This window comes from Rhinoderma darwinii, chromosome 5 (genome assembly GCF_050947455.1).
Source record: "Rhinoderma darwinii isolate aRhiDar2 chromosome 5, aRhiDar2.hap1, whole genome shotgun sequence".
Taxonomy (NCBI): domain Eukaryota; kingdom Metazoa; phylum Chordata; class Amphibia; order Anura; family Rhinodermatidae; genus Rhinoderma; species Rhinoderma darwinii.
The window spans coordinates 98,841,633-98,857,932 of NC_134691.1; positions in this window are offsets into that span (position 1 = coordinate 98,841,633).

A 16,300-nucleotide genomic window follows, 5' to 3' on the forward strand; every position below is an offset into this window, starting at 1 on the left:
ACATGATGTAAGAAGAGACGTCTGAACCCGACGCGCGTTTCGGCGACTGCCTTCGTCCGGGGTTAGGGTCAGGACTACCCATGCCCACCTATATATAGTACACAGGCCATGTAATCAATGAGTCTAAGCAGTAGGGGAAAAGAAAAAGTAGAGGAAAAAGTAGAGGAAAAAATGACATGAACAGGATGGAGGAAAACGGCGTCAGATGCGGGGTACAAAGATGGCGCTGCCCCACTTCCTGTGCCACGTCATCAGAGAGGATGTGAGGCGGCGGGGACTGACCACGCCCCCCACATCCTACTCCAATTGCAGACAGCGGCTGGAAGAGGCCAGAGCCACTCCCCCCCCGAAGAGTATATCGTAACGAAATGTAAATACCATCAGCGCACTACCACACATCATATCCAGGCCAGCAATGTATTAAACGGAAGTAAAGTGTATGAATTAGATAATGCAAATAGAGTGTAAGTGACGAGATGCCACATGAATGGATCCATATAAGATAAAAAGTGAAAATGAAATGGCCTAAAAAGGTGCCGGCACCGAGACAGAAGAGTGAGTGTTGAAAAAAATGATAAACGATAATAGATGAATTGATGAGTGAATAAACAGTGAGTATGAATGAGTGAAAATGTCAAAGAGAGTGAAGGAAGGGCAAAACATAAAGGTGAGTGTGATGAGGTGAAGATTATGTGAAGGGTAGTTAATGAGTAAGTGAATTGGTAAAATAATGCAGGAATATTACTGCATGAATGAACGTGAGGACGCAAGCATACAGGTGTAGACGGTGCCAAAGGAAATTGTGAGGCCAATAGTGTGAGTGACGCTGAATGAAAACTACTAATTGACATCTAATGATTGATAAATTGCTGTAGAATAAACTATATGAAAAGAGGCACTTTGTTGGGTACAGGAGACACTGTCACTTAAAGAACAGCTGTACCAAGACATATGTTAAATGCACAAAGCGACGTCTTAAGCAGGATAGAACAGAGGTTTATATGGGTAAAACTGCATGAGTAAATAGCATTTATAAGGTACTTGTTTCTTTTTGCACGAAAATGCAATCATGTATCGTGTGAAAAACGTACCAGAGATAAAAACATGTGAATACACAAATATACAGAGAAATATATCCCAAAAAATGTAGGAAAAATGACCAAAGCCACTGTTGTAATGTAATCCCTATATATATATAGAAGAATAACATATTGAAACGTAATGTTATTGTATTTAATATTAGTGTTAAAAATCACAAAGTAAATATGTATATACAAACACGAACAAGATATATATAATACAGATTCTTATTCTTGTTCTCTCTTGTTAAAACGTTTGACTGAAGTCCAATCGATGGTCTCCTGAATAGACTCATGGAATGGTGACATGATTCTGTGTACAAAAATGGACAAAGAGAAAGGGTAGTTAATGCTAAAAAGTGACAACAAAAATGAGGAAAGGATAAAAACCAAGACCCACATAAGGAGTCAATGGCTACAGAAACGGAGCGTAGCTCAAAGATTCATTCAATCCATGTGGAAACATTGTCCCAAGGGTCCAGATCCAGCGATCTCTGGTACGTTTTTCACACGATACATGATTGCATTTTCGTGCAAAAAGAAACAAGTACCTTATAAATGCTATTTACTCATGCAGTTATACCCATATAAACCTCTGTTCTCTCCTGCTTAAGACGTCGCTTTGTGCATTTAACATATGTCTTGGTACAGCTGTTCTTTCAGTGACAGTGTCTCCTGTACCCAACAAAGTGCCTCTTTTCATATAGTTTATTCTACAGCAATTTATCAATCATTAGATGTCAATTAGTAGTTTTCATTCAGCGTCACTCACACTATTGGCCTCACAATTTCCTTTGGCACCGTCTACACCTGTATGCTTGCGTCCTCACGTTCATTCATGCAGTAATATTCCTGCATTATTTTACTAATTCACTTACTCATTAACTACCCTTCACATAATCTTCACCTCATCACACTCACCTTTATGTTTTGCCCTTCCTTCACTCTCTTTGACATTTTCACTCATTCATACTCACTGTTTATTCACTCATCAATTCATCTATTATCGTTTATCATTTTTTTTCAACACTCACTCTTCTGTCTCGGTGCCGGCACCTTTTTAGGCCGTTTCATCTTCACTTTTTATCTTATATGGATCCATTCATGTGGCATCTCGTCACTTACACTCTATTTGCATTATCTAATTCATACACTTTACTTCCGTTTAATACATTGCTGGCCTGGATATGATGTGTGGTAGTGCGCTGATGGTATTTACATTTCGTTACGATATACTCTTCGGGGGGGGAGTGGCTCTGGCCTCTTCCAGCCGCTGTCTGCAATTGGAGTAGGATGTGGGGGGCGTGGTCAGTCCCCGCCGCCTCACATCCTCTCTGATGACGTGGCACAGGAAGTGGGGCAGCGCCATCTTTGTACCCCGCATCAGACGCCGTTTTCCTCCATCCTGTTCATGTCATTTTTTCCTCTACTTTTTCCTCTACTTTTTCTTTTCCCCTACTGCTTAGACTCATTGATTACATGGCCTGTGTACTATATATAGGTGGGCATGGGTAGTCCTGACCCTAACCCCGGACGAAGGCAGTCGCCGAAACGCGCGTCGGGTTCAGACGTCTCTTCTTACATCATGTCCACCGGTATGTTCTCTATCTTTTGTCCTGTTTAGCAGTTGCTGTTTGACCGTGCTTATTATTCTTGATCATCCACTGACTTCAAATCGATCTGAGTTATGGGATTGCTGTACATTTGCGATTCGTACTTACCCTTTGTGTGTTACATAGTGATCGTTATCATTACCAGTGCTGTATTTCCTTACGACTACATTTATTTTGCCTTTGGACATACTTGGCCCTATTTGGCCCTGATTGTTTATTACTCTTGATCATCCATTGACTTTAAATCTATCTGAGATATGGTACTGCTGTACATCTGCGATCCGTACTTACCTTTTTGCTCTTATATAGATTTCGTTCCCATTATCAGTACTACATTTTATTATGACTATATTTTTGTCGTCTTTGGACATACTTGGCCCTAATCAGCCCTGATCTCAATTGAATATTATTTCTCGATCTTATCATATGCATGTTTCACTTCTGCTGTTATAAACTAACATGTACATGGTGACACTATACACATACCCGGTTTTTTACTGATTTTGACGTCTTATTGTTGTGTGACTCATCCCCTGTTCTATTTTTTAATTGTCTCATGTCTGTTATTTAATAAAAATTTGTACATTTTTTCAAATACTGTGTGCTGAAGTCGATCATATTTTCTTGGTTTATTCTCATCTAAACTTAATATCATAGCTTGAGTCTTCTTTTGGAAATATACGTAAGACAAAATATAAAATGTTTTCCAAATATTAACCGGGGCTTGGCGCTTTTGTAAATATCCCACCTTTTCCTTGTAAATCAAGCCCCCTAAAATACTAATCACTCTCTTGGTCTATATAGATGTAAATAACTTGTTTTTTTACTGACAAATTATCTTTCCTGGTTTAGGGATCACTACTGTGGATGCTTCTAATAATTCCTTATTACATTTACCATCCATTCAGTGCTGCTCCATTCAATGTCTATGGGGCTGACAGAAACAGTCGTCTGCTGTCTCTGTTGGCACCATAGACATTGAATGGAGCGGCAGGGCGTATGCTTTACCACCGCTACATTCAAACTCAGTTGTGCAGTGGGGTTGAACCGAAGGCTTGGGATCCCCAGTGATCATACATTTATTACCTGTCCTGTGGATATATGATAAATGTTTTTTGTGGGGAAAACCACTTTAAGATTTTATTATATAGCCTCTTTAAATAAGGTTCTAATATAGCCTTATATTTTGTATAATATATTAGAAACACTCCATCTGGCCCAAGGGTCTTACCTAATCTACTGCTAGTAGATCAAATCAGAGCCAAAGACAGAGAAATTAGCAATCACATGTACTGTATATTATTATTTAACTGCTTCTGTGGGACGTCACACAGAAGGCCAAGGGTCTCCTTTGTATATATCAGGATTAATGATTCTTGAGGTGCGGAATCGGTGGCTGCTAGAATACAAGATGTCATGTGTATTTTAAAGCTATTTTACTAAAACCCCTTTGAAGCCCAGGTTGTTTCTGCTTCTACTCTATCTTCAGCATCTTCTATTCCTACCTCACAGGCCATTCAGCTTTTTTTTTTTTTTTTTTTAAGGGACTGTAGTCTTTACTTGGGGCTATATGTTGTTCAAGTGTATCTACTATGTTGTGCAGTTATGACTAGGTTTTAATGTGAGCACAATAATGTATCTGTCTGATTTTCAAATGATGTATTGTACATAATGGTTTTAGTGTTAGGCTTTATCTTTCCATTCATCATTTATACATCAACTCATGAGCGTTCCATTTGCTGGCTTTTGGCTATAGTGGAAGTCAAGTAAAATAGTCCAATCCCAAGAGAATAATTTCACTAACTTCCTAATACATTAAAGTCATATATCTAATAGCAAATGTTAGAAATGAAGATTTTATATCATAAAAGATCAGAGCAGCAATTCGTTCAGCCCTCTAAACAGATCAATGGAAGCCACTCTTCTGTATTAAAGCTGACATGCCTCCATTTATTAAACATTATATTTCCTTTAATAATTAAATCGTATGCCAACATCTCAAATTCCTTTCTTACATTTCTCCCGTTAACAAATGGGAAAGAAAAATGGAGGTTTCAATTTTAAATGTATACATTTCAGGGAAAAAAGCCATTAGGACTTTAATTGATTTCTCTTTTTTTTTTTTTATAGAAGTCACAGCCATTTTGTTTTTAAGTATTTGTATTTTAATGACGGAGATATTATGGTTTAACTGTAGGGTGTATCATACGATTTGTTCTAGATGAAACACAATTGTTGTTCTGCTGAGTTCCCTTAATGAAATATGAATACAAATTAATATTATAATGTTTGCCTACATTAATTGGGTTTTTAATTAAAATTGAAAACCAGAGATTCCAAGGCCAAATTAAAATCAATTTTCCTTGAATAACTAGGAATGAATAATAATTATTGGAAATGGAAATATGCTGATTCTGCCAGCAGTCACAAGTGCTCTTTACCGAGCAGACAATTAAATTGATTTTGGCATATACTTAATTCTACTAACTTGTGGTGAGCAAAACTATGTATTGTTATACAAAATCAATCTTAATTGATGTGACGTACATTACTTAATTTCTGCAGAGAGTGGGGTGAAGGATTTCTTCATAGACATCACATATATTTCTATTGGATATGTCCACATTGCAATTATTAGCATTCGAATAAACAAAGGATGTAAATTTATTGATAATCTTATCTCTTCATCATCATTTCATTTCTTTTTAATGAAAAATCTAGGTTTGAAAAAACTAGAGTATAACAATGGTAAATATATAAGCAAATTGTGCCTATACATTTTCCGATAAAATATTGATAGTTTGATTATCATACAAATAAATGAATAAATGCTGTTTGTAAATATGAATTCAGTATCCAATCATATATAGAATTGTACATGTTGCGTGCGCTATAAATTATAAGGAGTATTTACAACTGCTTAAAAAATTATTAGCAAATAAAAAACAATATACTATAATCTGTGGTTCTGAATTTGGATGTTGCCTGTACAATAGCTTCCATTGGCACCACTCCTCCCCGTATGTTATACTGTCTTACCCAAACTATACAGTGCCTAATTATAAGCAATAGAATCATCCAGGATGGTGCCTAAATAATAGTGCCATACATTGATTAAAAATACTTCCACAGAGTTGCTTAAATAACAATGCTATGCAATGTTACCAGTAGAGATGAGCGAACTTATCAAAAGTTCGATTCGGACCGAACTAGTTCTGACCGAACCTGTCACTTCCGTGCGCCGAGCATGCTACTGTCCAGGGTGCTGATAGAGTTAATGGGCTGCACTGGGGACCCCACGTCATTTTTTTAAATTATTTATTTATTTTTAATTTTTTTTTAAAAAGACATGGGGTTCCACCCAATTTATCATAACCAGCCACATACAACACAGTGTTATTAGCCTGGGAATGGACAAAACCAGTGGCCCTTCCCACCCATGTAATGCCAGACTGCTGCGGCCTTGTATATGGCTGGTTATTAAAAATGTTGGGGACCCAACGTCTATTGTTAAATTTGTTAAATTCAAAAAAAAAAACGACGTGGGGGTCCCCCCCATTTTTATAACCAGCCCGATACAACACAGCAGCAGCAGCCTAGCATTACAAGGGTGGGAAGGTCCACTGTTTTTGGCCCTTCCCAGCCTCATAATACCAGCCTACGGCCGCCCCAGTACCCGACCATCACAACAGATGGTCGGGTACTGGATCGTACCAAGCTCTTCCCGGCACCCCTGGTGGTGGTGGGTACCGGGGTAATAATGGGTGGTTAGTGCTAGCCTCTGCACCGGCTAACACTAAGTACCGCCTTAATAATGGACGCTGTCAATCAGCCAACTACCATTATCTAGGCACTAATAAAGTTTAAAAAAAGACACAAAGACAATTCTTTTTTATTGAAATAAGAAATCCCCAACAAAACCCTCGTTAACCATTTTATTAAAATGTGAAAAAACGTAGATCTACGCAGTAGTCCAACGAATCGAAGATGTAGTCCAATCGGTACATCAAAATCTGCAACAACATAATAAAACAGTTATCAATGTGAACAATAACAATACTTCTACTCACCTACACACATATATACACGCACACACACACACACACACACACAACCATACACAAACACACACATATACACAAACACACATATACACACATATAAACAAACACACCCATATATACACAAACACACACATAAACACACACCCATATACACAAACACACACATATACAAAAACACACAAACATCTACACACAAACATATACACAAATACACCCATATATACACACACATATACACAAACACATATACACAAACACACCCATATATACACAAACACACACCCATACACAAACACACACATATACAAAAACACACACACACAAACATATACACATACACCCATATATACACACACATATACACAAACACATATACACAAACACACTCATATATACATAAACACACATATACACAAACACACATATAAAAACAAAAACAGACAAAGACACATACCCAAACACACACACTGTTTCTTTTAAATGCTGCTGGGAAACCCGCTCGATCCACTATATAAGGCTGCGCTATAATGCAGCATTTAAAAGAAACAGGATCCTGACCTGTCCATAGAGTTTAAGGCAGCACAGAGTATTTCAGGAGATGAGCGTGCAGATTCAGTGCTGCTGTGAACTCTGCTCTTACCATTACGTAGCTCTCAGTCTGTTACCTCTCCTCCACTCCTGTCCTCAAGAACACCTTCACATGATTGGCAAGTCACCACGTAATGGTAAGAGCAGAGTTCACAGCAGCACAGAGTATTTCAGGAGATGAGCGTGCGGATCTTGTGCGGGGTGGTGACTTGCCAATCTTGTGAAGGTGTTATTGAGGACAGGAGTGGAGGAGAGGTAACAGACTGAGCTACGTAATGGTAAGAGCAGAGTTCACAGCAGCACAGAATCTGCACGCTCCTCTTCTGAAATATTCTGTGCTGCTGTGAACTCTGCTCTTACCATTACGTAGCTCTCAGTCTGTTACCTCTCCTCCACTCCTGTCCTCAAGAACACCTTCACATGATTGGCAAGTCACCACCGCGCACAAGATCCGCACACTCATCTCCTGAAATACTCTGTGCTGCTGTGAACTCTGCTCTTACCGTTACGTGGTGACTTGCCAATCATGAAGGTGTTATTGAGGACAATAGTGGAGGAGAGGTAACAGACTGAGAGCTACGTAATGGTAAGAGCAGAGTTCACAGCAGCACTGAATCTGCACGCTCATCTCCTGAAATACTCTGTGCTGCCTTAAACTCTGTGGACAGGTCAGGATCCTGTTTCTTTTAAATGCTGCACTGTAGCGCAGCCTTATATAGTGGATCGAGCGGGTTCCCTAGCAGCATTTAAAAGAAACAGGATCCTGACCTGTCCACAGAGTTTAAGGCAGCACAGAGTATTTCAGGAGATGAGCACGGCCGGCCACAAGCAGCCGGTCGTTTTTCCAAGCCGTGCTCCCATTATGCACACGACCGTAAAAACACCTGTTATTGCGGGTCGTAATTACGACCCGCAATAACGGGCTCATAGACTTCTGTTACCCACGTGTACCTTCCCGTTTTATCACGGGAAGGTGCCCGTGCCGTTAAAAAAATAGAACATGTTCTATTTTTCTATTTTACGTGCCGTGCTGCTATAATTAGGGTATGTTCACACGACAGCGTCCGTAACGGCTGAAATGACGGGGATGTTTCCGCCTGAAAACATCCCCGTAATTTCAGCCGTAACGGCATGTGCAGGCGCTTGAACGCCGCGTCCATCACTGGCGCTGCTATTCATTGGAGTCAATGAATAACGGCTCCAATTACGGCCAAAGAAGTGACCGGTCACTTCTTTGACGCGTGCATCTATTTACGCGCCGTCATTTGACAGCGGCGCGTAAATATACGCCTCGTGTGAACAGACAAACGTCTGCCCATTGCTTTCAATGGGCAGATGTTTATCAGCGCTATCGAGGCGCTATTTTCGGGCGTAATTCGGGGCAAAAACGCCCGAATTACGTCCGTAATTAGTGCGTGTGAACACAGTGTATGTTCACACGCACTAGTTACGGACGTAATTCGGGCGTTTTTGCCCCGAATTACGTCCGAAAATAGCGCCTCGATAGCGCTGACAAACATCTGCCCATTGAAAGCAATGGGCAGACGTTTGTCTGTTCACACGAGGCGTATATTTACGCGCCGCTGTCAAATGACGGCGCGTAAATAGACGCCCGCGTCAAAGAAGTGACCTGTCACTTCTTTGGCCGTAATTGGAGCCGTTATTCATTGACTCCAATGAATAGCAGCGCCAATTACGTACGTAATGGACGCGGCGTTCAAGCGCCTGCACATGCCGTAACGGCTGAAATTACGGGGATGTTTTCAGGCGGAAACATCCCCGTAATTTCAGCTGTAACGGACGCTGTCGTGTGAACATACCCTTATAATGACAGCACGGCTCGCAAAAGCGGCCGGCTGCCCGTGGCCGGCTGTGCTCGTAATTACGAGTCGTAATTACGAGCACGGCCCGTAAAATAAAAAATAGAACATGTTCTATCTTTTTAACGGCACGGGCACCTTCCCGTGAGAAAACGGGAAGGTACCCGTGGCTAACAGAAGTCTATGGGCCCGCTATTTCGGGTCGTAATTACGACCCGTAATAACGGGTATTTTTACGGTCGTGTGCATGAGGCCCCGTAATGACGGGTGGCTACATGTTTTCACCCGTCATTACGGCAGCGTTGCAAGGCGACGTCAGTAAATAGTCACTCTCCAGGGTGTTGAAAGAGTTAACTGATCGGCAGTAACTGTTTCAGCACCCTGGACAGTGACTACCGATCACAATATAGAGTACCTGTAAAAAAAAAAAAGACGTTCATACTTACCGGGAACTCCCTGCTTCCTCCAGTCCGGTCTCCTGGCCGTTGCCTTGGTGACGCGTCCCTCGCGACATCCGGCCCGACATTCCTTGATGACGATGCAGCCCATGTGAGCGCTGCAGCCAATCATGGGCTGCAGAGGCGTCTGCAGCCAATCACACGGTGCAGAGGCCTCTGCAGCCAATCACAGGCTGCCGCGTCAGGAAAGAAGGTCGGACTGGAGGAAGAAGAGGGACTCGTCCGCAAGACAACGACCAGGTACGTATGAAATGCTTTTTATTTTATTTTTAATCAGCAGCCTCTTTTCTCTATCAGTGATTGATAGAGATAAGTGGCTGCCGATTTGTATAATATTTTTGACCGGGTTCGGTCAAAACGAGTTCGGCCGAACCCGGTGAAGTTCGGATTCGCTGCGAACCGAACTTTTCCGGAAGTTCGGACCGAAACCGGGTTCGGTTGTCCCGGTTCGCTCATCTCTAGTTACCAGCAACATACACTGGTAAAACAAGTTACCATATGATGTAGTAATTACTTAGTAGTAATACCACACAGTGCTGAAATAATGCAGTGAACAAATACATTTATTGAATAACAGCGCTATACAATGTTTAAATAATACTTATATACAGTTAATATTAAGATTTGTAGTTGTCTCTAGGCTCAGGCATCAAGACATTGTTAGCACCCCCTTCAGCAGGGGTGGCTGATAAGCCCTGCTTAAACACAGGCGTTGCACACCATTAAATAGGTTATCCGGGAGATGTTTATTAATTTTGCAGGAGGGCAGGAACATGCCGTTCATGGCAGCATCACCGCTGAGGCCAGGAATTGGCTGCTGCGGCATGTAACCGATGAATGTCCCATGACCGCTGCTGGAGCTTCCGGGACCCAAGCGGTGGTGAATATGGTGTCAGCACTGGAGCATTTTAAAGGGTTAGTTTATTATTTTACACACTTCCTTCCTGCGAAATTTAAAACTCCCGTATAACCCCTTAAAGGCCGACCCTGTAGGCATACCTTTTATTTTTGCGTAATATATTCACTGGTAACTATGTCTACATGGTCAGGAATATAAACTGTATTACAGTTTTATATTTAATCCCTTACCACTGCAGCCAGTTTTGGCCTTTGTCACAGAGCCCTATCTTTTAAATCTGACAAGTCACTTTATGTGGTAATAACTTTTTAATGCTTTTACTTAGCCAAGCAACTCTAAAATTGTTTTTGGAGTGCAAATTTTGCTGGAATGGTTTGCGGACGCAATTTCGCATTTGCAAAGCCCCTAAGATACCAAAACAGAGAAAAAAGTAAACCCATTTAAAAAACTACAACCCTCAAGGAATTTATCTATTGTGAGCATTTCAATCACTCAGTTTTTTTGCAGAATATATTACAATTGGCCCATGAAAATAGAAAACTCTTTTTTTCCAAATTAAATGTATTTTTAGCTTCAAATTTTTTATTTTTTTTTACAAGTAATAAATGGGAAATGCATTCTAACATTTGTAAATCAATTTCTCCCAAGTACAGCAACAGCCCATATGTGGTCGTAAATTGCTATTTGGGCACACGGCAGGGATCAGAAGGGACAGAGCGTAATTCTTCTTTTGGAGCAATGTCGCTTTTGCAAAGCCCATGAGGTACGAGTACAGTTGAAACCCCCGAGAAGTGACTCTATTTTGGAAACTACAACCATCATCTAGGGGTATAATGAGAAGTAATAGTTTTGTTTGGGGGTTAACTGGCATTTCAATTTATAATGTGTGGGCATATGTAAGCTGTGCAATGTGCTTCCGTGTATAATAGGGTAATATAATAATGAGATAAATAAAAAATAAAATTAATTCATGGATGTGTGATACGCAGTGGCGGATTAAGTAGACCATAGGCCCTGGGCTGTTCCAAAAACTTGGGCCCCCCTTCCCCACCGCTGCTCTGCTGTGTCTATAGTGAACACTACGTTTCTGTGCGAGCATTGACAAATGAGTGTTACGATTCCCCTTGTCAAAGGGCTGTGTCCCTACATACTAACAGTCTCCAACCATCTCTGACAGTATCACGCTGTGTAGGGATACTTCCTCTTAACAATGGGAATGGTAACACACATTTGTCTATTAGTCCTGGGTACATAAAGACTTTTTATAGAATACAAGGATTACCTGCAACAGACATGTCAGGAGAGGGGACAGATCCCCTATAGATCCAGTGACTCACAAGTGACGTCTTCTCTGATGGGAGACGTTTTCTTTTCTCCCTCTGACGCAGACCGTTATGGAGAATTCTCCTGATGAGACATCTTTACACATCACTTCTGCAGCCATTTCCAGCCTCTATAGAAACACACAAATTTAGACACCAAGGCCCAGAACCATACATTAAAGGGGTTGCCCGGGCAACGACCGTTTTTTATACTGATGACCTATCCATGTGCCTGGACAACCCCTTTTACTCAGACTAATACATTTGGACCCCAGACTAGATCATAGAATACATACAGACCCAGACCTTCTAAACTATTGCAGTCCCCAGACCAGAACCCCCTTAACAAACACAGACCCCAGAACAAGCACCCTAAATAAATACAGACCACAGACCAGACCCCTAAATACAGACCCCAGACCTGACCCCCTACACTAATAATGAACCCAGACCAGACCCCCTACACAAATAATGACCCCAGACCTGACTCCCATAATACAGACCCCAGACCAGACCCCTAAACTAATACAGACCCCTAAACAAAGACCCCTAAACTAATACAGACCCTAGACCAGGCCCCCTAAATGCAGACCACATAAACTAATACAGACCCCTAAATACAGACCCCCTAAATACAGACCCCACACCTCAAATTAATACCGACCAACTAAATACAGACCTGAACCCCTACACTAATAATGACCCCAGACCTGACTCCCTTAAGTAGTATAAACCCCAGACCAGACATTCTAATCTAATACAGACCCCAGACCAGACCCCTAAATACAGACCCCTAAATAAAGACCCCTAAACTAATACAGACCCTAGAACAGGCCCACTAAATAGACACCATAAACTAATACAGACCCCACACGTCAAACTAATACAGACATCAAACTTCCTAAATACCCAATTTTTTTTAACCAATAGGTTTTACTTTGTAAAAGAAGTAAAATATGATTTGTTTTTTCCCCTATTTTCTGTTGTCTAAAACCTGGGTGTGTCTTATAGTTAGGTGCATCTTATAGTCCGAAAAATACGGTATATTGTTTTTTATGGCATTCACAGAGCGTGTTAAACAACGCTATATTGTGATAGTTCTGACTTTTATAGACGCAGCGATACAGTTATGGTAACTTTTATTTTTCTTAACATTGATTTAGGGAAAAAATGTGAAAAGGTTTTTTTTTTTTAAACTTTTAATAATTTTTTTTTTGGAACATAAAAAAAAAACAACTTTATTTAATTGCTTTTTACTTTTTTTTTATTAGTCCCCCTAGGACACTTGAAGCAGTGATCGTTGGATCGCTTGCATGATATATTGCAATACTAATGTATTGCAGTATATCATGATTCTGACAGTCTCCTTTGAAGCCCTGCCGGAGGACTATAAAGATGGCAGAACTGCTAGGCTGCCATAACAACCGTTGTTACCGACCGATCGTGCCGCGGGGGGTGGCGCGATGGCTAGTTTGAGGGGGCGCCCCCTGATTCCAACAATTTAAATGCCACGGTCGTGATTGACCACGGCATTTAAAGTGTTAAACGGGAGGAATCAAAGTGATCTTTGATTCCGCCCATTGCAGTAAGGTGTCGGCTGTATTACACAGCCATCACCCGCTGTGTTTAGAGTGAGCTCAGCCTGTGAGCTCGCTCCATGCTTCCCCTTAACCCCTATCACGTACAGTTACGTGATAATGCGTTAAGGGGTTAAACCTGTGGGTGTACCCTGAGTTAGTCTTGTACTGCCTGTATATTTTAATTTCATACCATGCCCCCTTACTGGGCAGGTACAGAATTGGCAGAATGTTAGCCTCCCCTTAAAATGAACAAGGGAATAAACTATGAAAATGTACTTTTCGGTAGTGGATGCTTGTGAAAACCTGGTGCTAAAATGATCAATGACTGGCGTGATTTTTAATAGACGGTCAAATGTGGGGTCATCACAGGGTGGACACTGTGCATTGCTATTGCCTAATCTTTGGCTTCTTCACTAGCCCCATCCACTTCATCTACTGTCTACCTAGCATATCATGATGTGGAGTTTTGGGAAAACAAAATTGATGGGTGAATAAATTAGTCTGGGCCACCACTACATTTACAAAATTATACAGAATAATATCTTAAAAAAGTTAATTTTTGTGAGGCTTGCAGTCTCAAACTAAAGTCCTGAGCTGCCCATGAAATCAGAAATCTGGGGCTCATAAGTCTCAGGGGGTGGGGTCCACATGGGAGTCCACATGCAGCATACTGTATTGTGGCATATTTCACTGTACAGTATGGCAGTGTTATTTATGAATACTTTGCGGAGTCATTAGTTAAGTGTTAGGCTACATTCATACGAGTGTGACAGATTTACGCGTGTAAAAAAACACGCGTAAATCTGGTCCGTGTGCATTGTTGCATCTGTGCTTTGCGAGTGGCATGTGTTTTTCATGCACTCGCAAAGCACTTTTTTTTAATGGAATAGATGCGCAAATTATGCACAGCACACGGATGTGCATCCGTGAGCTGTGGGTGGTTTTCACGCACCCATTGATTTCAATGGGCGCGTAGGTGCGTGAAAACACACCAATATAGGACATGAAGTGAGTTTCACATAACGGACTCTCGCTGCGTGAAAACTCCTGCATGTGCGAACGGCCCCATTGAAATCAATGGGTCCGTGAGCTGTGCGTGATTTCCATGCACAGCTTACGGACGAGTTTTACTCTCGTCTAACTGGCAATATGATTTATTTTAATTGTTTGGTGACATTATTTATCTCTTCATAACGAGATCACTGATTATGTCTATCAATTTCATGTGCCTTTATTTGTGTGTCGCATATGCATAACTACACCTGTGAACACCCCTTGCCCCAGAATTAAGAGTATAGGATAATATATATATATATATATATATATATATATATATATATATACACACTGTATAATAATAGAAAAAAGCAGCACTCAGAGATAAATTCCAAAATGGATGTGGGTGCCCAGAAGCTAATCCTGATCCAAGGATAATGAATGTATACCATAAGAAATCCCGCAGCACTCCGGTATGGCAAATAAAGGTGATTTATTTCAAACAGCAAAACAGGATGCAACGTTTCTGTCCAACTTTAGGACCTTTTTCAAGCATATGATAGTGATATAAATAGCATGTGCATCATTTACATAATGAACCATCATGACCTGCCTAAGTAGAGTCATGTATTAATGAACCTTCCCTTACCCATCCTATCCCTCCACCCCCACCTTTAGAAAAGACACATGACACCGAGGTTGGATGTGAAATGGCCACAGCAGCCGTTTATTAATTTCACAGTTTTATAAAAACAATTTAAATCCGAAACATTCGGATAACTAGTTTGGAATCCACCAGAGAATTCCTCCTAATAATTCACATGACCCAACATGGGTCAGAATCGTAAATACCAATTTAACGTTAACATTAACCCGAGCAGAGGAAGTCCTTGAAGCCCTTTCAGATATTCCTTTTATTTTAGAACACACCGAGTTAGCCATCTGCAAACCACCAATTACCTCCAGCCGTAAACCAGCTCGGAAGCACCGTTCACCTCTGCAGATGGCTCCAACCACTAGAAGTCCACTTCAAAGGGATAACACCCGATGAAGCCCTCAAGTGATATACCGACCACTAGAAGTCCACTTCAAAGGGATAACACCCGATGAAGCCTTCAAGTGATATACCTTCCACCAGAAGACCACTTCAAAGGGATAACACCCGATGAAGTCTTCAACCATGTACCTTTTTTGGGGGACGCATACCCCCGATGCGACCCCCCCACCATTTTGTACTGACTGGCCTCAAGGACTCCCCCCGCCAGCTGCCATGACAACAGAACCTACTCCGGAAAAAGGAAAAACATGTTAAATAAGCACACAAATAAAACACAACACTCATAGACGGACGTACATAAAGACCACCCAGGGTAACAAACCAAGGGCGGGAGGGTGGGAGCTTGTCTTTCCCTATGTCACTCCTCCCGCTGCTTCCGGCTCAATGCCGATAACAGCGGGAAGCTCCGCAACGGCCCCCTGACTCCTCCTTGTCCCTCCCCTCCAACTCTCCCTCACCTCTTAACCCTTTCCCTACCAGGGAGGTCATGGAGGCTTCCCCCTAAGCCCTGCAGGCTGCGTCCAGCCTCGTCTTGACCTGCCTAAGTAGAGTCATGTATTAATGAACCTTCCCTTACCCATCCTATCCCTCCACCCCCACCTTTAGAAAAGACACATGACACCGAGGTTGGATGTGAAATGGCCACAGCAGCCGTTTATTAATTTCACAGTTTTATAAAAACAATTTAAATCCGAAACATTCGGATAACTAGTTAGGAATCCACCAGAGAATTCCTCCTAATAATTCACATGACCCAACATGGGTCAGAATCGTAAATACCAATTTAACGTTAACATTAACCCGAGCAGAGGAAGTCCTTGAAGCCCTTTCAGATATTCCTTTTATTTTAGAACACACCGAGTT